Source organism: Tympanuchus pallidicinctus, unplaced genomic scaffold (assembly GCF_026119805.1).
Source record: "Tympanuchus pallidicinctus isolate F22 unplaced genomic scaffold, pur_lepc_1.0 scaffold6, whole genome shotgun sequence".
NCBI lineage: Eukaryota > Metazoa > Chordata > Aves > Galliformes > Phasianidae > Tympanuchus > Tympanuchus pallidicinctus.
The window spans coordinates 32,293,024-32,315,262 of record NW_026294780.1 but is presented as its reverse complement, the minus strand read 5'-3'; positions in this window follow the sequence as shown (position 1 = coordinate 32,315,262).

The following is a 22,239-nucleotide window of genomic DNA, read 5'->3' as shown; positions in this document are numbered from 1 at the left end:
TCTAATTGGAATTCAATTTGCAACAAATCAAAACAATATTAAAAGCCCATCTTACACTGGATACTAGCATCCTGTAGATTCAGTTTGGAATGATTTTCTTATCAAAAACATAATCATTTATTGCACTGGAGCACAAACCCGTCACATGCTATTACAGTAAAAGCCAGGCATTACTTCCATCTGGCTTTGTGCACACAGGATGTTATACAAACTACCAAAAGAGCTCTATTTCATTGTAATTAAAATTTAGTGTTACACTTAAGCAATAAGGCAACTCCAGGAGATGTGATTATCATGAGATAATGACCTTGGGGTGTTACAAGGCAAGGAAGCAACCAAATGCCTCTAATCCTCCAGGGGGTATGATTATTTCAGAATAACCACACCCCCTGAGGTAGTGTGATTAGTATCAGAGACAAATCTGTACTGAGAATACAGAAATGATTTTGTAGGGAAATGTTGGGGGGCCAGTCTAGGTGAAGATGATAATGAAGACTGCTGAAGCAGCAGTTTCAATGAGCCCTGTTGTTCACGTGCTAATTCTGAAATGGCTGTAAGAACTCTCTGGACACATATAGAGCTGACAGTGATGTCATAGCGCTATAAGTAATCCTCCATAAATGTACAGATCTAATCTTTTCCTCCTATTTTGATTTCACAATTTCCATTTCATAATAGCAATAAACCATAGTAAGCAAAGCATTTCTGGGAGGTTATTCCACTTCTCAGGTGACTGAAGTCACTCAACCTTTAGCCTCATATCTTTCAAGGCATCTACGAAGTGCAATAATTCCCCAGAAATGCACTGCCTGTCATGTCTTATTGCTTAATTACTTTGTACTTATCAAGTAGTTGCTCTTTAAATGAATGCAGAAGCACAGTATGTTTTACAGTTATGGTGTGTATAGGAGCAGTATAACACTGTTATGGCAAAACGTAAAATAAGTAATTGGTACAGCACAAATACAAACTAAAGCTTCACTACAAACTGTGCTACCAACTATGTTAGGTGTAGGACATTCTATTATTCTGATAAGTACTTTCTATAAGACTATGTAATGGGACATATTCAGCTTTTGTAAGGATGCAAAACATGGACCAGATAGAGAAGACAAGGCAGAAAAGACAAACCTAAACTGTGATTACAGAGTTTATATTCCTCTTCATAGAATCATAGAATGGCCTGGGTTGAAAGGGACCACAGTGATCATCTAGTTTCAACCCTCTGCTATGTGCAGGGTCACCAATCACCAGACCAGGCTGCCCAGAGCCACATCCAGCCTGGCCTTGAATGCCTGCAAGGATGGGGCATCCGCAGCCTCCTTGGACAACCTGTTCCAGTGTGTCACCACCCTGTGTTTGAAAAACTTCCTCCTAATATTTAACCTAAACCTCCCCTGTCTCAGTTTAAGACCCATACCCATTCTCCTATCACTATCCACCCTCATAAACAGTTGTTTTCCCTCCTGTTGATAAGCTCCCTTCAAGTACTGGAAGGCCACAATTTAGGCCTCACAGCTCCATGAGCTGTGTGGTGTTTAAAAAAGCATAGAAGAACAGCATGGAATAGATCAGTAAGGATCATAAGATACAGTCTGATCAAGACAGAAAGGAGCACCCAGAACAAAACATCTCTCAAGATATATCTGCTTTTGCACTTATAATTAAAGCAATTAGAAAAACTACCTAGAACAGAAGTTTGTTCCTTGCCATGCTGAAGTCTCAAATGTAATCCAGAATAGGCAGAGAAACAAAAGTCTCTGTTATGAGATACATAAATGAGAATTGTTATCAGTCCTTCCTTCAAATTAATAGCATAGATCTTCTCAAATGAAAGCAAAAGAAGAATCTTCCAGAGAGGGAAAAATATGTATATATTCTCTGTCTGGATCATATCAGTATCAACCCCCCGCTATGTGCAGAGTCACCAACCACCAGACCAGGCTGCCCAGAGCCACATCCAGCCTGGCCTTGAATGCCTCCAGGGATGGGGCATCTGCAGCCTCCTTGGGCAACCTGTTCCAGTGCATCACCACCCTCTGTGTGAAAAACTTCCTCCTAGTATCTAGCCTAAACCTCCCCTGTCTCAATTTAAAACCATTCCCCCTTGTCCTGTCATTCTCCACCCATGTAAACAACCAACCATCCTCCTTCCTGTTTACACGCTCCCTTGAAGTACTGGAAGGCCGCAGTGATGTCTCCCTGGAGCCTTCTCTTCTCCAAGCTAAACAAGCCCAGTACCCGCAACCTTTCTCATAGGAGAGGTTGCTGCAGCCCTCTGATCATCTTAGTGGCCCTCCTCTGGACCTGCTCCAAGAGCTCCACATCCTTCCTGTACTGGGGGTCCCAGGCCTGGACGCAGTACTCCAGATGGGGGCTCACATCATAGAATCATAGAATCATAGAATCATAGAATCATAGAATCATAGAATCACAAGGTTGGAAATGACCTACAAGATCATCGCCTCCTCATCACCATTGCCACCACAAGCACTAAACCATATCATGCAGCACGTCATCCAGACACCTCTTGAACACTGCCAGGGATGGTGACTCCACCACCTCCATGGGCAGCCATTCCAGTGCCAGACCACTCTCTCAGAGAAATAGTTCTCCATTATGTCCAGTCTAAACCTCCTCTGATACAACTTGCGGCCATTACCCCGTGTCCTGCTCATTGCCTGAGAGAAGAGGCCAAATCCCTCTTCACCACAACCTCCCTTCAGGAGCTTGTAGAGTGCAACCTAGAGAGCTGAGTAGAGGGGGGCAATCACCTCCCTCTCCTTGCTGGCAACAAATTCTTCTTCCTGATAGTTTTGGAAAGATTTAAACATTTCTAAAACCAGTGAAATCACACTATAAGAAAAAATAGTCAAATAGTGAGGTGTGCCAGCAACATGTTGCTTTTGATCTTTCAAAAAAAAAAAAAGTGAGTAGGGAGGATAAAAAGCATCCTTTACTTGCAGTAAAAGGAAACTCCGTTTGATTTTTTTTATGAAACCCTTAAAACTAAGATGTTATTTACAGCTGGTCAGCAAAAAAATGATGTGGAATTGAAAAACTCAATTGTTGAAGTCATCATGGCATCACTGTAAGATCTCCCCTCAGTTTCTCACCAAAGTAGCTTCTGTCCTTTTCCTATGATTAAAACAGGACCCTCTAGAAGGAAACATTTAACTTTACTGGTGGGAAAAAAAAAAAAAAAAAAAAGAATCCAAAGAGAGCTGCTCAGACTTCAATATGGATTTTATGTGTCTGACTACCTACACAGGTTCACAGTCTTCTTCTGAGCTAACATGAGAAAAAAATAGGAGCATGAACATGGGTGTGATGAATTCTATACAAGTAAATACCAATCTATAACAGAAAAACTTTCCCTTCTGGTGCCTCCAAAAAGAATATCTATATTATTTAAGCAGAAAACAAAGAAGTCCGTATACCAAGTTCTCCTCAGAACTGTCTCCTGAGTTTCAAGAGCTAGTATTTCTGACGGAGCCACACACAAAGTCAGCCCATAAATTCTGTTGCAGTATATAGGATATCAATTCTAAAGCAACTTACAAAGGTTTAATTTAAATATATTAAGCCTAAAACAAGCCTTGGCGGTCTGGAAATAATAAATAAATAAATAAATAAATAAATAAAATAATTTAATAGTGCAGTAAACAAAATAATATCTATTCACAATTATTTTTGTGTGCATTGCCTCAGCTGAATAAATAAACTACTATGAAGTATATAGATATGGTTACTAATACTGATAGTCTCATTCAGAAGCTATTTTTATGCTAATGTAATATATTTCAATAACAGAATATAATGTTTCATTAAAGAAAAAATGTCTGAAATTAAATTTTACTTTGCACTAACCAAATATCTTTCTTAACATTGCCTCATTTCGGTTTGATGGCAAAATTATTGCTTGGGCCTGCTTGAAAAAAGTCCTTCTCCTCCAGAGAAAGAGTCCCACCCAAGCAAGGTAGCATTACATACTGACTAACAGACCTATGAGAGATGTACAGATAGGCATAAACTTCGTAGTGTTTTAGAGCTTATTCTGCTTCATATCATACCTAAAGGAGCAAATCCCTCTTGGAAAAGCAAGACTGAATTTGGCTGAAATGAAACCCAAAGCCCCCTCATTACTCTGATAGTACACCACTCAATGAAGTAATAATATATAGCAAATTTCATCTATGTAATTGTGAATTACTAACCACTCCCTGAAAAAAATCAAAGTGAGAACTTCCACTCAAATCCAGAATACAGCACTATCTGCTCAGTGCAGCAGTTTATGTTCTAACATGCTCTTTCAATTTCTGCATCTACTTTGATGTTTGAAACTTATCTATTAATGCTGAATACTCGTACTGAGAAATGTTAATACTCTGCCACAGTAGAAAGACTTCCCATGCCAGCATCTTAATTTTCTCAATAGTTACTGTCACTGTAACCCTTAATTTAGAGCACAGAATTGACACTATGGTAAATTACAGTGCTCCTCAAAAGCTTCACCTTCCAACCTCAGCTCTGTGATTGTGTCAGAATTTGAAAGAAGAAGAAGAGTTTGTTTCTCAGCAAGTGTGATGTCATGTTGAGCAAGAAGAGCCTCGTGAAGAGAAGAGATTTGCAGTGCCAGTGTACTAGTTCAGAGCTCGTCACTCACATCTGAAACTCCGGAGCATTGTTCTTGGCGACTTCTTAAACTTATCACTTCAAACCTTATTGAAAACAGCTGATAGATAGTGTATACTGAGCTGGCATAATGTAGAATAGTGTTTATGTCTGGATTACGTTTGTTTAATCTATTAAGAAATCAACTGGTTTTATTCAGAAAATAAGAAAAAAAGACATTGTAAAGAGGGAGTACAGGACAGCATTCAGAAGGGCTTATCTTCTTAAGGGGCACCTTGCCATGTAGGAGGGGACTTAGCACTTAGCAGGTCACTTAACAGGTCGTTGCTCTCTGGACACACCGAGGTGCAGCCATGGTCACCGCACGGCGGCGAGCTGCTGCTAAAAGGGACGTGGAGACTCAGACTGAAAGCACGAGTGTCCATGCCGCAGTTCAGGTCTCAGGCTGCAGAGAATGCCTGGCCCTGTCACTGCTGCAGGAGGGCAGCCGGGATACCAGCTGTGTGCGGTGTGAGCAGGTGGATGATCTGCTCAGCATGGTGGTAGAGCTAAAGGGGGAAGTGGGAAGGCTGAGGAGCATCCGGGATTGTGGGAAGGGGATCGATTGGTGGAGTCATACACTGTCATCCCTGCAGGAAGAGTGCAGGGGAGATGCTCAAGCAGTGGGGATCATCTGCCATCTCACAGTCCCCCAGGTATCTGCTGGAATAGTGGCATGGCAGATGGCAGACAGTCCAGGAGATTCCTGGAGTCTGTTGAGGACAACTTCTTGGTCCAGGTAATAGACAAAACAACCCAAGGTGAAGCCTTACTGGACCTGGTGCTCACTAATCCAGAGGAGTGCAATATTGGAGGCAGCCTGGGCTGTAGTGACCATGCCTTGGTGGAATTTGTGATCTTGAACAATGTGGGCCTGGCAAAAAGCAGGGCTAGGACCATGTGCTTTAGGAGAACAAATTTTTGGCGGCTCAGGGAACTGCTGAGTGGGGTCCCCTGGGAAACTGTCCTTAAGGGCATGGGCACAGAACAGAGCTGAGAGCTCTTTAAGGACACCCTTCTGAGAGCGCAAAGGCTCTCCATCTCCTAGCAAAAGAAGTCAAGCTGGGGAGGAAGACGGCCACTGTGGCTGTGCAAGGACCTGCAGCTTAAACTGAGAGAAAAGAGGGAAATGTACAGAAAAGGGAAGCAGGGTTGTGTATCCTGGGGCTGTTATATACAGGGCTGTTGTCCGTGTGTATAGAGTCAGGATTATGAAAGCCAAGGCGCAGATGGAACTGAACTTGGTGAGGGATATGAAAGGTAACAAGAAGGGGTTCTACAGGTACGTAGGCAGGAGGAGACAGGCCGAGGAGAATGTTCCCCCTCTGATGAAGGGTAATGGGGAGCTGGCTTCTTCAGACATAGAAAAAGCTGAGGTACTCAGTGAGTGCTTTCCTCAGTCTTCATGGGTGGTCAGGCTTCCTGTGTCTGCCAGAATCATGAGCCTCTAGGTGAGTGTGTGGGGAGTGGTTTCTGTCCCACTGCAACAGTGGAACAAGTCCTAGTCCTCCTCATGAAACTGAACATATATAAGTCCATGGGGCCGGATGATATCCATCCTAGGGTTCTGAGAGAGATGGATGATGTGGTTGCTGAGCTGCTCTCCATCATATTTGAAAAATCATGGATGTCTGGTGAAGTGCCTGGTGACTGGAAAAAGGGAAATGTTACTTCCATTTTTGAGAAAGGAAGACCCAGGGAACTACAGGCCGGTGAGCCTTACCTCTGTGCCTGGGAAGATCATGGAGCAGATCCTCCTAGAGCTATGTTAAGGTGCATAGGAGATAAAGAGGTGATCCAACGCAGCCATCATGGCTTCACCAAGGACAGATCTTACCTGAGCAATCTGGTGGTCTTCTATGATGGAGTGACAGCATCAGGGGACAGAGGAAGATAGTCCACCTGTCATCTACCTGGACTTCTGCAAAGCCTTTGACATGGTCCCTCACCACATCCTTCTCTCTAAAATGGAGAGATGTGGATTTGAAGGATGGATTTGGAATTGGCTGATCAAAGCTTTGTGATCAATGTTTCTTTGTTAGGGTGGAGGCCAATCACAAGCGGTGTCCCTCAGGGGTCGGTCTTGGGACCAGCGCTCTTCAACATCTTCATCAATGACGCAGATGATGGCATCAAGTGCACCCTCAGCAAGTTTGTGGATGACACCAAGCTGAGTGGTGCAGTCAATACATTGGAGGGAAGGGAAGCCATCCAGAGGGACCTGGACAGGCTTGAGAAGTGGGCCCATGTGAACCTACTGAGGTTCAGTAAGGCCAAGTGCAGGGTGATGCACTTGGGTTGGGACAATGCCAGGTATTTATACAAACTGAGGGAAAATCTCCTTGAGAGCAGCCCTGCGGAGAAGGACTTGGGGGTCCTGGTGGACAAGAAACTGGACATGAGCCAACAGTATGCTCTTGTAGCCCAGAAGGGAAGGAAAGGGAAAGGAAGACCTAGGAACTACAGGCCAGTGAGCTTCACCTGTGTCTGGGAAGGTCGTGGAGCAGATCCTCCTGGCAGATACGTTAAGACTCATGCAAAATGAGGAGGTGATCCAGGACAGCCAATATGGCTTCACAAAGGGCAGATCTTTCCTGACCAATCTGGTGGCTTTCTACGGTGGAGTGCTGTCATCAGTGGACAAAGGAAGGGTAACAGATGTCATCTGCTTGGATTTCTGCAAGGTCTTTGACATGGTCTCAGGCCACATTCTTATATCTAAACTGGAGAGAGGATGGTATCATTTGCACATTCTCTATGGACCTGAAATGCTAGTATGGAAATATTTAATTAATTAACATGCCTGTATTCCTCTCAGCTAGAGCAGAGACTTTAATATATTGTCTGTGAGTGACGTAGATTATATGGCAATGGGGAAATTCAGAAGCAAGTATGGCAAAGATTATATAGCAATGGGGAAATTCAAAAGCAAGTACTTTAGGCTGTGTAACAGTAGAAAAATACTTTCTGCTTCTTGCTGTCCAGGAACAGAAAAAGAGGGGGTGGTTCTCTCAGAGAAAAAGTGTTGGGATGAGGAAGAGCATGTACAGCAGTACATTTCTGCAAACATTAATACATTTGCATTGAGCACCTGATTTTTCTCTGGCTTTTCAATGTGGAATATAGGTTCTTTGGTCTTCCTGACAGCTGGGACAGAAAAGGCAGACAGGAAAAGTCTGGACGGGCTTCCCCATCAATCAACATTTATTTCAGGTCTTCCGGAAAAGGAACATGTGCTCTTGTTCCCTTATTGTGGTCCAAAGAGGGAACTGGAAGGAGTAGGAGAGTAGTGCTTCTTGGACATTTGTTGCAAAGGAATAAGGTGACAAGTAGGGAGAAGAATTACTGAAGTGGGAGAGGTCTGGGAGGCTGGTATGACAGCATGTGCAAATTCAGGGTACTGAGATGAGAAAGAATTAAAAATTAGGTAGGAATCAGGGAATGCGAGGGCCAAGGGGAGTATTGCAATATGTAGAAGATGTAGAGTGAATGGATAAAGTGAGACCTTTAATGGCAAAGTTACAGCATGTGCTTCCACTAGATTTAATGCTGTTTTAATACCTTCGTTGTGAATTTTGGAGTAAGCTTAACAATATTAGACAAAATTAATATTTCAGAATTGCTTTACGTTCCTTCCAGCCAGAGGAACTAATGTTATCATAGAATTGCTCAGGTTGGAAAAGACCTTAAAGATCATGAAGTCCGTTTCTTCTAAGTTGAATGGAACTCTCTCTGATCAAAGGCATGATTTGGACAAAGAATAGTGCAGTCAGATTTTAAAAACTAAGGCACCAAATAAACTCAAATGAAAATCTGAACCAAATCAAATGCTGAAATGTTTGCATAAATGGAATAATTCAAGAATAAAAACAGATATTTGTGAAATTTGTTGCGTTAGAGTAATTCAGACACCCCAAAATGCCCCCATTTCAGAACAGAGTATCCTTCATCTCACAAAGCTTTTTCAGTCTGTAACTTTACTTCTTTAATAAATTCATTTCAATGTTTACAAGCCCAGACTAAAAAAATCCATAATCTTACACTGTAAGAAGAGTACCAGTCTCAAAATCACAAGAGATATTTTTTGTTTTCTTAACAATATAGAGCAAACCATTTTTTTAAAATATACTGTATATAAAAGTAAAAACCTATTATCATTCCTGATGTCTCTAGCCCAGTGGAATTCATGTTTTGTAAATGATCTTATTTCTTTATTGACTGGCAAAAGGCAGGTAAAATCCAAGAATACTTACAGTACATTTTTTCTGACATGGGGGCAATTGGCTGCTTCATTTTGGGGAAATAATAAGATACAACTTGCTTCTTCATTACTTTCCTATAAGAAAGAAATGGATCAGTCTTCAGAAACCAGTATGGACAATAACATATATATTTAATATTTAATATATAATTTGCTTAGAATATTAAAAACTTAGTGAAAGACACTGCTGCATCAAGCATTTCACATTTAGGGACACTTCCTTGTTACTTCTAAAATAGAATTTTACATCATTTTTCATTACAACTTTTACAGCACTGTTGTGTGTAGGATTGTATACAGGATTGCCCCGTCCTTGGAGGTGTTCAAGGCCAGGTTGTATGGGGCCCTGGGCAGCCTGGTCTAGTACTAAATGTGGAGGTTGGCAGTCCTGCATGCAATAGGGGGTTGGAGATTCATGATCCTTGAGGCCCCTTCCAATCCAAACAATTCTATGACTCTATGATTGTTAACTGATGGATATATTCATTTGCTTTTCATCCATGTTAGGCCAGAATGACAACAGATTCCCAGATCTCCTTATTTTGATCTCATTCTCATCTGTCTCTAGGTGCAAAAAATAAACTGTTTGTGCAGGTTCCATCTGTAATCACACAACAGCAATAGGATTTCAAGATGGTGATTCAACCGATATGTGTTAGATGTTTTTCTAAGAATGGGATTATTGTACTTTAGAGATCTTCCTTTCCCATAATCTTTTCTGTGTCCTGTTAAGAGACGGAGCAGTATTCAAACTATGACATATAAACAATTGGTTTAGGTACATAAGTTGAATCGTTATTAAAGCATAATATAGTTCGCTGACATGAGGCTCATGAAATTCAGCTAAGGGAAATGACAAGTCTTACAGTGGGGAGGAATAACCTTATTCACCAGTACCAAATAACTGCCAGGTGGAAAGCAGCTCGGCAGAGCAGGACCTGGGGGTTCTGGTGGACACAAGCTGACTATGAGCCACTAATGTGCCCTCATAACAAAAAGGACCAGTGTCATACTGAGCTGGCATCCTGGACTTACCAGACTACATCTAGAATAGGTTCACAAAGATCACGATCTGGAGCAAGGATTGGTGCATATGTGAAGAAGCAGAGAAATGGGACTGTAGAATAGAAGGCGCGCCTTCCAACCTTGGCTGTTCTGTGTGATAAAAATGAGGGTGTTCATTCTCTTCACTGACCCAGCAAAACATGAAAAAGCAGCAAGTCATAGCAAAAATCAGGAGATATGTATCTGTTTAAGCAGCCTAAACTCTGTACGTGATAACCCAGGTGAAATCTGTGGACTTAAAGAAAAGTGTTGTTAAATTCTTGTTTTATACATTATTGTCAGATCTACTATCCTCCAGAACAGTGAAAGAGCATGGTAATGACCATCAGACAAGCTTCTTCTGCAAGGGATTTGACAGCAGCTCACTAAATAATGTTTTTGGCAGATAGCAAATGCTTTGAAGTTACAAATATAGCCTTTGCATTTAATGAAAGAAACAGCCTGAACTAGAAAGTGGAATTAGAAACAAAATGGAAAGTAGCCTATGCTACTTTCTATGCTCATTACCACAGGCAGGGCCACCAGGCTCCACACTGAATACTAGACTTGGGCTGCCCAGGGCCCCATCCAACCTGGCCTTGGACACCTCCAGAGACAGGACATCCACAACCTCTCTGGGCTGCCTGTTCCAGCAGTTCACCATTCCCTGTAAAGAATTCCCTCTGATATTCAAACTAAATCTTCCCTCCTTCAACTTTAAACCATTTCCCCTTGTCCTTCCCTTATCTACCCTTGTAAAGAGTTGATTCCCCTCCTGTTTGTAGGCTCCCTTTAGGTACAGGAAGGCTGCAATGAGGTTACACCGCAGCCTTCTTTTCTCCAGGCTGAACAAGCGCAGCTCCCTCAGGCTGTCTTTGTGAGAGAGCTGCCCCAGCCCTCTGATCATCTTTGTGGCCCTCCTCTGGACACTCTTCAACAGCTCCCTTTGTTCTATTGGAGGCCCCAGACCTGGAGGCACTGGGGGCCCCACAAGGGCAGAGCAGAGAGGGACAATCACCTGCCTGTCCCTGCTGGCCACCCCTCTTCTGATGGAACCCAGGATACCATTTGCTTTCTGAGTTGCAAGAGCACACTGCTGGCTCATGTTCAGTTTTTTATCTACCAGGACCTCTAAGTCCTTCTCTGCAGGGCTGCTCTCAAGGAATTCTCCTCCCAGTCTGCATATTTGCTTTGAATTTCTCTGGCCTCAGTAAGTTTGCAGATGACACCAAGCTGGGAGGGAATGTTGATCTGCCTGAGGGGAAAAAGGCACTACAGCGGGATCTGGATAGACTGGATTGATGGGCCAAGGTTAACTGTATGGGTTTCAATAGGGCCAAGTGTCAGGTCCTGCATTTTGGTCACAACAACCCCAGGCAACCCTACAGGCTTGGGGAGGTGTGACTGGAAAGCTGCCTGATGGAAAGGAACCTTGTGTACTGGTGGGCAGTTGGCTGAATATGAGCCAGCAGTGTGCCCGAGTGGCATCCTGGCTTGTATCAGGAATGGAGTGGTGAGCAGACTAGGGAAGTCATCTGGTCCCTGTACTTGACATTGGTGAGGCCGCACCTCGAGTACTGCACTCAGTTTTGGGCACCTCAGTACAGAAAGGACATTGAGGTGCTGGAGCAGGTGCAGAGAAGGGCAGCAAGGCTTGTGAAGGGCCTGGAGAATATGGCCTACAAGGAGCAACTGAAGGAACTGGGGCTGTTCAGTCTTGGGAAAAGGAGGCTGAGGGGAGACCTTATTCTCTCTTCCAATACCTGAAGGGTGCTTGCAGTGAGAGTGGGGTTGGTCTCTTCTCACTGGTGACAGGTGACAGGATGAGGGGAAATGGCCTCAAGTTGTGCCAGGGTAAGTTTAGGTTGGATATCAGGAAACACTTCTTCACAGAAAGGGTTGTGAAGCACTGGAATTGGCTCCCCAGGGAGGAGGCTGAGTCATCATCCCTGGATGTGTTTAAAAACGGTTTGGCTGTGGTGCTCAGGGACGTGATTTAGCAGAGGGTTGTTAGAGTGAGGGTGGTATGGTTAGGCTGTGTTACTCAATGACCTTTGAGGTCGTTTCCAACCTGAACAATACTACGGTTCTCTAAATTTAGGCATAAATGTTCTGTTACAAGGTCACTGCATACAAGGTTATTACCTGATGTGCTGGTTGAAGAAAGCTCACTCATTTTGTATTGTCAGCAATTGTAGCAGTTGTTGATATGTGAAGCTCTTACAGAAGTTGTGGCATTTTAGATAAACCCATGTGCTATCGCTGGGGTTAAAAGAGCTGAAAAGGAAGGTGCAAGGTTCACATTTATAACAGTGAGTGCCATCAGCTTTGCAATGGATTAATGAAAAAACTTCCCATCAGTTGTGTCCTTTTATCAGTCAAGAAGGAAACAACCTATCTCAATAGCACTTTGTTTGATTATGGACAGAAACAAGGAGTACAAGTCTACAGTTTTCATGAAGAAAAACAGTTTAAATTAACATAGCAAATATTTCACTTCTCTTTTTAGCTATTTCTGATAATTAAGCTTACGGGGGAAAAAATGTGATACCGTGGTGCAAACTACCAAATTGTTCCCAGCAAGTGAGCTGTCATGATGCTGTCCTCAGTTTGTTACCTGAACAATAGTAACTCTGGTAGGAAAACCAGTAGAATCTGGGCCTAATTCCTCAAGATCTTATTCCACCTTTTGCTCGTGAAAGATATTGTTCGTATATCTTAAAACCACTGCCATCTCTGCATGCATGTGATGGATCCGGCACTTACCTATGCATGGGATAGAATATTCTGAAGCAAATCTCTTTTGTCAAAAAGGGCTTTGCAAGCATCAGCTCTATTACTTACATGTGTGAATGCTTATGTCCATGTACTTGAAAGCCCCTTTCAAAATTCAGCCTATTAAATGAACCTGCAAATTAGAACACTGGTATGGTCCTCCAGCTGAAAGCCTTCCTTTAAAATAAATGTGATATTTTACCAGAAGCAAATGGAAACACTTAAATAAGTGAGTTGATAAACAGTATTGAGTTGGGGCAGATTTGTAGCATCTGATGTTTTGACAGAGCTGAAGACGCTGAGGCAGGCGTTTTAGCTTAACTTGGGTGAAATAATAAATTGCAGTAACCCAAGCTAGAGATGACAAAGGCATGAATCAACTTCTCCATCTTCTTCCAGCCAAGATCCCAGGCCAGTACTGTGTGTACGATGGTGAAAAGAGGTTTGAATATTACATGAAGATGGCTGTCAAAAGGTAGCTATTAATTCAGTATCACATCAAGGGTTTTCATGCTGACAGAGACAATATGGGATTGCTGGTCCCAGAAAAATGTTACACGGAAATAACTCCACATTTGTGCTCTTTGCAACAATTACAATTACTGTAATTTGTTAAAAAAGCTTCTGATGTATAAAATTTAAAAGATGGTTCTGTGTTAAGAAATTGGTTTAAAATTCAGTTTTTAAACATTGAAGTCCAGCGTTTCTTTTGATGCTACTCTCTATTCTCAAAACAGAAACACCATTCTTCTTTTTCTTTTCAGTTGTACATATTTTAAATGGGATTCATTACTTCTACTATACGAACTGAAAATGATCAGACATACAGAGCCCCCCTGTATTAATTACTGTAAGTTTTAACAGTGCAGGAAAAGTAACTTTATGTTTGGGCGAATGTAGAACTTAGATACTCTTTAGCTACAAGAAAAGGTGTCGTAGAGCCTTAATCTACCACAACTAGAAATAGTTCACAACTGTGACAGATTTCAGATCGTGTGTTTGCTATCATGTATTGCACAGTTACATGTAATTATAATGCACAATGCTGGCAGCTCTTTAAGGACCTTCTGAGAGCACAACAGCTCCCCATCTCCCAGCAGCAGAAGTCGAGCTGGAGAGGCAGCTGAATCATCATGGCTGTGCAAGGCTTAAACTGAGAGAAAAGAGGGAAATGCACAGAAAGGGGAAGCAGGGTTGTGTGTCCTGGGAGGAACACAGGGACACTGCCCGCATGCGTAGAAATAAGATCAGGAAAGCCGAGGCGCAGATGGAGCTGAACTTGGTGATGGGTGTGAAACATAACAGAAAGGCGTTCTGCAGGTACAAAGGCGAGAAGAGACAGGCCAAAGAGAGCGTTCCCCTCTGATAAATGGGGGCAGAGAACTATCTTCCTCAGACACAGAAAAAAGCTGAGGTGCTCAATGAGTGCTTTGTCTTGGTCTTCATGAGTGGTCAGGCTCCTCATGTGAAGCTCTGTGTGTGGTGAGAGGAACAGCTTCCGTCCCACTGTAACAGCGGAGCAAGTCCAAGACCTCCTCATGAATCTGACTGCGTCCGGGGCTGGGTTCCCAACACGGGAAGGACGCAGAGCTCTTGGAGTGGGTCCAGAGGAGGGCCACTAAGAAGATCAGTGGGCCGGAGCACCTCTCCTATGAGAAAGGTTGAGGGAACTCAACCTCTTGTCACAGCAAGAGCGGGGTTGGTCTCTTCTCACTGGTGACAGGGTGAGGGGAAATGGCCTCAAGTTTATACAGTTGCTGTTTATATATTCCCTTCAAGTACTGGAAGGCCACAATGAGTCTCCCCAGAGCCTTCTCTTCTCCAAGCTGAACAGTGGTTTGGTGAGACTCTATAGGGTGATGCTTTGAAGTGATTCTATGGGCCAGTGCTATGAGGTCACATTATGGGGTGATGCTATGGGGTGATGCTATGGGTGTTGGTATGGGGGCATCGCTATAGGGCAGCGTCATGGAGTGATGCTGTTATAAGGTGACTCTGTGGGTCAGTGCTATAAGGTCATGCTCTGTTTGACCCTATGTGGCAGAGCTGTGTGGTGATGCTTTGAGGTGATTTTATAGGGCAGCACACTGGAGTGACATTAGGAATCGATTGAGGCAGTGCTATGGGGTGATGCCATGGGATGACACAATAGCATGACACTATAGGGTGATGCCATAGGGTGATAGTATGGGTTAGCACTATGGAGCAGCGCTATGAGGCAGATTAAATTATGGGGTGATGCTGTGGGATGATGCTAAGGGGGGATGCTACGGGCTAATGCTGTGGGACACTGCAATGGGGAGATGCTATGGGGTGACATTATGGGTGGATAATATGGGGACTCAGTATGGGGTAGTGCTGTGCAGTGACACTATGGGGCATGGAGGTATGCAGCAATGCTATGGGGCAGCACTAAGATGTGGTACTATGGGATGGCACCGTTGGGTGATTCTATGACACAATGCTATGGTGCAATGCTATGGAGTGATGCTATGGGGCAGTTCTGTGGGGTGAGGTTATGGAGTGACACTTGGGGCAATGTTCTGGGGCAGAGCTATGGGTTCGCATTATGGAGAGATATTAATTGGGCAGCCCTGTGGGGTGGAACTATAAGGCAACGTTATGGGGCAGTTCTGTGGGATGACACAATAGGGCAGCACTATGGGGCAGCACCATGAGGCAGTGCTATGGGGAGATTCTCTGGGGTGATTCTAAGGGGCAGTGCTATGGGGCAGTAATAAGGAATTGTCGAAAATGATCAGGTGCGGCTACAGGGCAGCGCTAGGGGGCAGCGTTACGGGAACTTGTTCTTGGGTGATGCTTTGGGTAGCGGTACGGGATAGTACTATAGGGCAGTGCTATGCGGTGATGCTCTGGTTTGACCCTATGGGGAATTGCTGTGTGGTGATGCTCTGGGGTGATGCTGTGGGGCAGCACACTGGATGACATTATAGGTCGATGTTATGGTTTGACACCATGGGGCAGTGCTATGGGGTGTTGTCGTGGGGTGACGCTATGTAGCAGCACTACAGAGTGACGCTGTGGGGTGACGCTATGGGGCAGTTCTATGGAGTGACATTATGAGGCAGCACTATGGGGTTACATTACACGGTGATGCTATGAGGCGATGCTGTGGGGTGACCATGTGGGACAGTGCTGTGAGGCAGTATTTATGAGCCAGTGCGATGGGGCAGTGCACTGGGACACTGCTATGGGGCAGCACTGTAGCGTTTTACTATGATATCACCATTGGGTGATTGTGTGGGACAGTGCTATGGGGCAATGCTATGGGATGATGCTATGGGGTGACAGTAGGGGGTGACACTGTGGGGACAGTGTTATCGAGTGACATTATGGGCAGTGATATGAAGCAGCGCTAGGGGGTGATTCTGTGGGGTGATGCTATGGGGCAGCGGTATGCATTTATCCTATCTAGGGACTCCGTGGGGCAGTGCAATGGGGTGATGTTATGGGTGGATGATACGGGGCAGTGATATAGAGCAGTGCTGTGGGGTGATGCTATGATGCTGTGCTATGGGGTGATGCTATTTGGTGAGGCTATGGAGCAACATTGTGTGGCTGCATGATGGGGCAGCACTATGGAGTGATGTTATGGGGTGACACTGTGGGGCAGTTCTATGGGTTGGTACTGTGGGGTGATGGCATGGACCAGAGCTATTGGGCAATGGTATGGGGTGATGCTATGGGAAGAGATACTGGGGAGACGCCATGGGGCAGCAGTACTGCGCAGCGGTTGTACTGGACAGTGCTATGGGGCAGTGCTATGGGTGACACTATGGGGCGATGACATGGGCCAGCTCTACGGGGCAGTGCTATGGGGTGACGCCATGGGGTGACATCCCAGGCAGCTCTCTGGAGCAGTATCTCAGTTGACATTATGGGGTGATGTTGTAAGGCAGTGCTATGGGGTGAAACTATGGGGCAGCTCTACAGGGCATCTCTACGGGATGACACAATAGGGCAGTGCTGTGTGGAGACGCTATGGGGTGAGGAGGTTGTGGTGAGGTGGGGTCGGCCTCTTCTCTCGTGTAACAGGGACAGGACAGTACATAGCTCTCCAGGGTTGACCTCCATCAGTGCTGAGTGATGGAGAGAGATCACCTTCCTAGATCTGCTGGCAGCACTCCTTTAAAATGATATCCTGGCAACCCAGGATATCATTAGCCTTCTTAGTAGCAAAGGCAACTTGCTGACTTGTCCAACATAGTGTTCACCAGATCCTCTTCTGCCAAGCTGCTTTCACCTGGGTGGCCCCCAGTATTTATGAGTGCATTTCTTCTCTGCTGTTTTTTATTCCTATTACCTAAAATCCTGCAACATATACGTGTGGTATGAGTTGGCTTCTTTGATACTGGTTGTCCAAAGTCTTACTTCCAATCTGTATGGACTTCTGTTTCTAGGAAGCTGCTGCAGTATCACAACACCACAGATCTGCGTCTCCCATTCTGAAGAGGAAAGAGAAAGTGGGGAAAACTGAGGGAGGGTGAAGGTAAAAGAATGATAATCTTGCCCATAATGCTAGATTCTTGAACAGGGAGATGCCACTTTCACACTTCACGTCACCAAGAGTACAAGCTGCTTCACAGTCACATATAAGAGCCCTAACCACAGAATATTACTTGGGTCTCCTCATTTTTATCTTCCTTTGCCGGCCAAATTAATCCCAAATATTACTGTATACAATAATTACTATAAAAAACCAATCTTCAGAATATGGAAAAAAGATTTTGTTTTAAAAAATCAACCACACCTGAAATAGTCATCAATGTAGGTAGCAAAAAGCTATGTTTACTACTTTCATACATGCCACTCAATAGGAGAGTAACCCCAGGAAAAGCCAATGATCCGTTCTACTCAAATCTGTAATATCAACAGAGGACTGTAACACGATATTTCAAGGCTTGAATCACCCAGAGGTAAATAATTACAGTCCTGAGACTGAGGTAGAGTTTCAAGTCCCTTGTTCCACGCCCCTATTGCCTTGTGTAGTATTAAAGACATAGAATTAGTCACACAGTGAAATTATAGTTCAAAAGGGAGATCTGGTTTGCAAGAGCCAGACTGGAAGTTAGAAAACCCACAGATTCCATCTTTTTTTTCCAAGTGAGCAATCCTACATCACGTCTGCATCTTAGAATTAGAATTTTGTATTTATCTTCTATAAATAAAATAAATTCTGCATGGTCTATAATTTACTATAGCAAGAAAGAGCAAGAAAGGAAGGCATATCCTGACTGCATTATTTACATTTTGTGATAATCCCTTGAATGACTTCATTGTACTGAGTGTTTAACAAAGAAGCATTCATAGTGCATTGCAATCTACAAGGCTACAGTTTCTGACCTGCTTGGATGAACTGAATATGTATCTTATACAACGCTGCTTTAAAATATAATAGATCTGCTCTTGAAACATAATTTTCAGGCTATTCTGTTAGATAGCTGATGGGAGCCCCGAAATTGGAAGTTTACAAATCTGATCATCACATTACAAATTTTTGCTGTTATATACAGAAAGTTGTATTATCCTTTCTGCTTTGCAGCTAAGAAGATAGGTTTAAAAACACATTAACATTTCTTGCCCTCATTATGTCTGGAATGTGGCATTCACCCTTGCAAGTCAGCAATGGGATTCAGTTAATGTTTAGCTCCAGGTAACATTATCAATTCTCTTACCAGAAGAACCTTCCTGTTCACCCAGGACATCGATATATGCTGATGACAGTTACCTTCCAAGGTATGTGGATTCCAGAATGGCAGCATTTTATGTTACACAGTCCCAAGATTCCAAAAAGTCCTCATGGGATGTGGCTGAAGCAAAACTAAAGACTTCTGTAGTAACTCCACTAAACTAAGAATACTAGAAACTTAATAAATCATGTGGACTGCACTTTGGATCAACAATCTCTTACTTATCTCAGGGGCGGGAGATCTCAACCAGCCACTCCAGAGCCTATCACTAAGCTCAATTTTATATTATTGCATTACATATCAGCTGAGAGAACTCTTCCTGTTTTTTTAATAATCTAACGAAGTATTTTTGTGTCTCTCAGCATTTAACGTTCAATTTGTTAAATGTCACTGAAGAAAAATAAAATGAAAAAGACATCAGTTAATAACGTACTCTTTAATGTTTTATCATCCCACGACTCTCTGTTTCACCATGTTGACCTAATTTACCATGACAGGAACATGGTCCTTGTTTCAGAATATTCCAAGTATAGAAACGACTAAGCCTTAGTGAGAACTGTTTGGCATTTTGGCAAACAGAGTCAGTTGTATCGACATTATTTTAACTGCTAGGATATATCTTAAAAAGACATAAATTACTATGTGGAATGTAATTTATTTAGGTATGTAAAGTTTTAGTTGCTACACATAGGGACTGATTCTTCCTTATGTAGCAGTGTGTCAGTCTTTTTTTATTTCATCTTATTACAGTTCAATTAATATCTTTCTAGATCAGGCAAACTTTTTCTGTAAATCTAACTTTTATTAAATTCTATGATTCTAAATCATAGAATCATAGAATCATAGAATAGCTTGGGCTGGAAGGGACCTCAAGGGTCATGAATCTCCAACCCCACCCACCACAGGCAGGGCCACCAACCTCCATATCTAACACCAGACCAGGCTGCCCAGGGCCCCGTCCAACCTGGCCTTAAATGAAATTCTCAATATAAATTCTTCAACTGAAACTCAACTAGTGGGTGAGGAGGCTAAAACAGTAATGCATTTTCCATCTATTTGTCATGAATTTAAATCCATCTGTGTCTCCTGATGAAAATTTTTATGCATTGAGTGCAGTGGCTACTACAGGAATTTTGGCCCTGATGAATAGAAGTTCACGTTGCATAAGCATAAGTTCAAGCAGTGTAACACTGCAGCATTTAAAGTTCTTAAATTAGGCTGATAAAAATATGCCTATCCTTCCCCTTCAAGACAGTCTTCCCAAAACAAGATTGAGCCATTCAGGCATTACTTTGACTAAAATTCTATTTCCGTATTTAAATATCCTTAGAATATAAAAAAGCCCATCACAGTTGTTAGTATTTGATGCTAACAGACAAATACAGTATTCAGAACACCAGAAGAAAATGATGAATGAAGTAGTGTACATTTAAGTTAGATGTAAGAATGGAGTACTGCTTGTATAACAAATAGTGTTGCCAGCAGGAGCAGGAATGTGATTGTCCCTCAGCACTCAGCACTGGTGAGGCTGCACCTTGAGTACTGTGTTCAGTTTTGGGCCCCTCACTACAAGAAGAACATTGAATCACTGGAACATGTCCAGAGAAGGGCAGCGAAGCTGTGAGGGGTCTGGAGCACAGGTCTTACAGGGAGCAGCTGAGGGAGTTGTTCAGTGTGTAGAAGAGGAGGCTCAGGAGAGACCTTATTGCACTCTTATAACTACCTGAAGGGAGGTTGTGGTGAGGTGGGGGTCAGTGTCTTTTCTTGTGTAACAGTGATAGGACTGGAGGGAATGGTCTCAAGCTGAGCCAGGAGAGATTTAGGTTGGCCATTAGGAAATACTTGTCCAAAAGAATGCTTAGGAGCTGCGATAGGCTGCCCAGGGAGGTTGTTAAGTCACTGTCTTTGGAGGTAGGTGTTCAAGAAGCATTTAGATGTTGTACTGAGGGACATGTTTTAGGGGGGATATAATGGTGGTAGGAGAATGGTTCGACTGGATGATATTAGAGGTCTTTTCCAACCTTGGTGATTCTGTGATTCTGTGACTAGTAAACCTGGTCAACCACATTAATTAAAAGTATTTCGTATGCATTTTTTACTTACAAATAATCACCCTCCAGTTATTTAAGTATCAGATAGATTCTTTTTTTCCCCTAGAAATTTAATTATTTTCCCTATTTAATCAATTTACATTCTTTTATTCTACAAGCTACCTGCAATTTGTACTGTCCCGTTAATATGCAGTGATATGCAATTAGTCAGGGCAGCTCTAAAAGGAAAAACCTGCAAAGAAATGCATAAAAACTTACAAACTCATCTGCTATTATATCATTTCACAAATGAAAGTATCTTATGAGACAATCTTTAGCTTTAGAAGACCAAACTAAGTATACTTCTTTATTTCTAGATGCAAACGTTTCATATGTGCTGCTTTAGTATCTAACATTCCTGTGAGTTAACTATTTTGAAAATGGTTAGCACCATTTTCTAGACACAGCACCACAAGAAAGTAACTCAGGTAAGCAATTGGTCTTCAGTGTTTGCAAGTATTTTCACATGTTCCTCCCTAATGATCCCAAATTAGTTTTGGCCACTCCCAGTCACTACCATATAGTCTCACTTATGAACATCACATACTGATTCAGAATAATGATTTAATTCCTATTACGTTTGTTCCCACACACCTGCAAATGACTTCAGATGTGCTTTCTACAACAGTACCTTTTCTTCTGGTTCACACCTTAGCTTAGAAGGAATTCAAGCGGGGGATGTGATCTGATCCAGAAACCTTTTGCAGTGGAAGGAATTTCGTAAGGAGACACCAAAACAACAGAAAAAGATTGTCAGTAGGAACACAGATCTCATATGAATCAAAGCAACGTTGCAAAATAAAAACAGATTATTTCAATAAATTTGTTTAAATATAGCACATACTGACAGCAATGTGTTTCTAAACGTAGGGAAAAATATCCTTTTCTTTCAACATAAATAGTGAGAAAAACAGCCAAAGCAGAGGAAAAAACTCATAACAACATATGAAGATGTCATGGTTTTGTGATTCTTGGTTTTCGGTATCCCACATAATAGCATCATGTGGAGCACTGGGAATTTAACTGTTAATGCTCAAGTTCTGGGTACCTGCTCAGAAGAGAAGAAGAACTGCATTCCCCAGGGGACTTCGTGATCATAGAGAAGAGATGCAACTCCTGGCAAGGTCACCTGATGCGCTCTTTTCGTCTGCTCTTCGTCGTGGGCGCTGCTCCTGTCTCCCTGCTGCTCAACTGCACTGCGCATCTCACTTCATCGTTGTGGTGAGGCCTATCCACCTTTCGGACATTCTCTCTCTCATTATATTTGATTTATTAGCTTCAATTCTGATTATATTGCATTATAGTGTGTTATCTTGCATTCCGATACTATATTTAGTAAATTAGTTTGTTTCTCCTCAGATCGGTGCCGCTGTTTTTAATTATTTTGAGGTCCCCTGTTTCCCTTTTCCAGAGGCGCAGATCCACAGATCCCTCTGCCTTGCTGGTCACGGAACTGGGCCAAACCAGCCCGTAAACTGTTGACAGAAGAATATAAATTGTTTTCATATTCTTGGGTCCCTACCTGTGACGCTATTATCCTAAACATAGCATTAAGGTAGCCCACAGCCCAAGTAGCTGCCATTTTTCAATGACAGGAGACAATAGATAAGAGTGGTGAAATGAACTATGATTTTCATTTATGCTATCTCAGGGTACAAGATGACATCACTGCACTCAGAGGAAA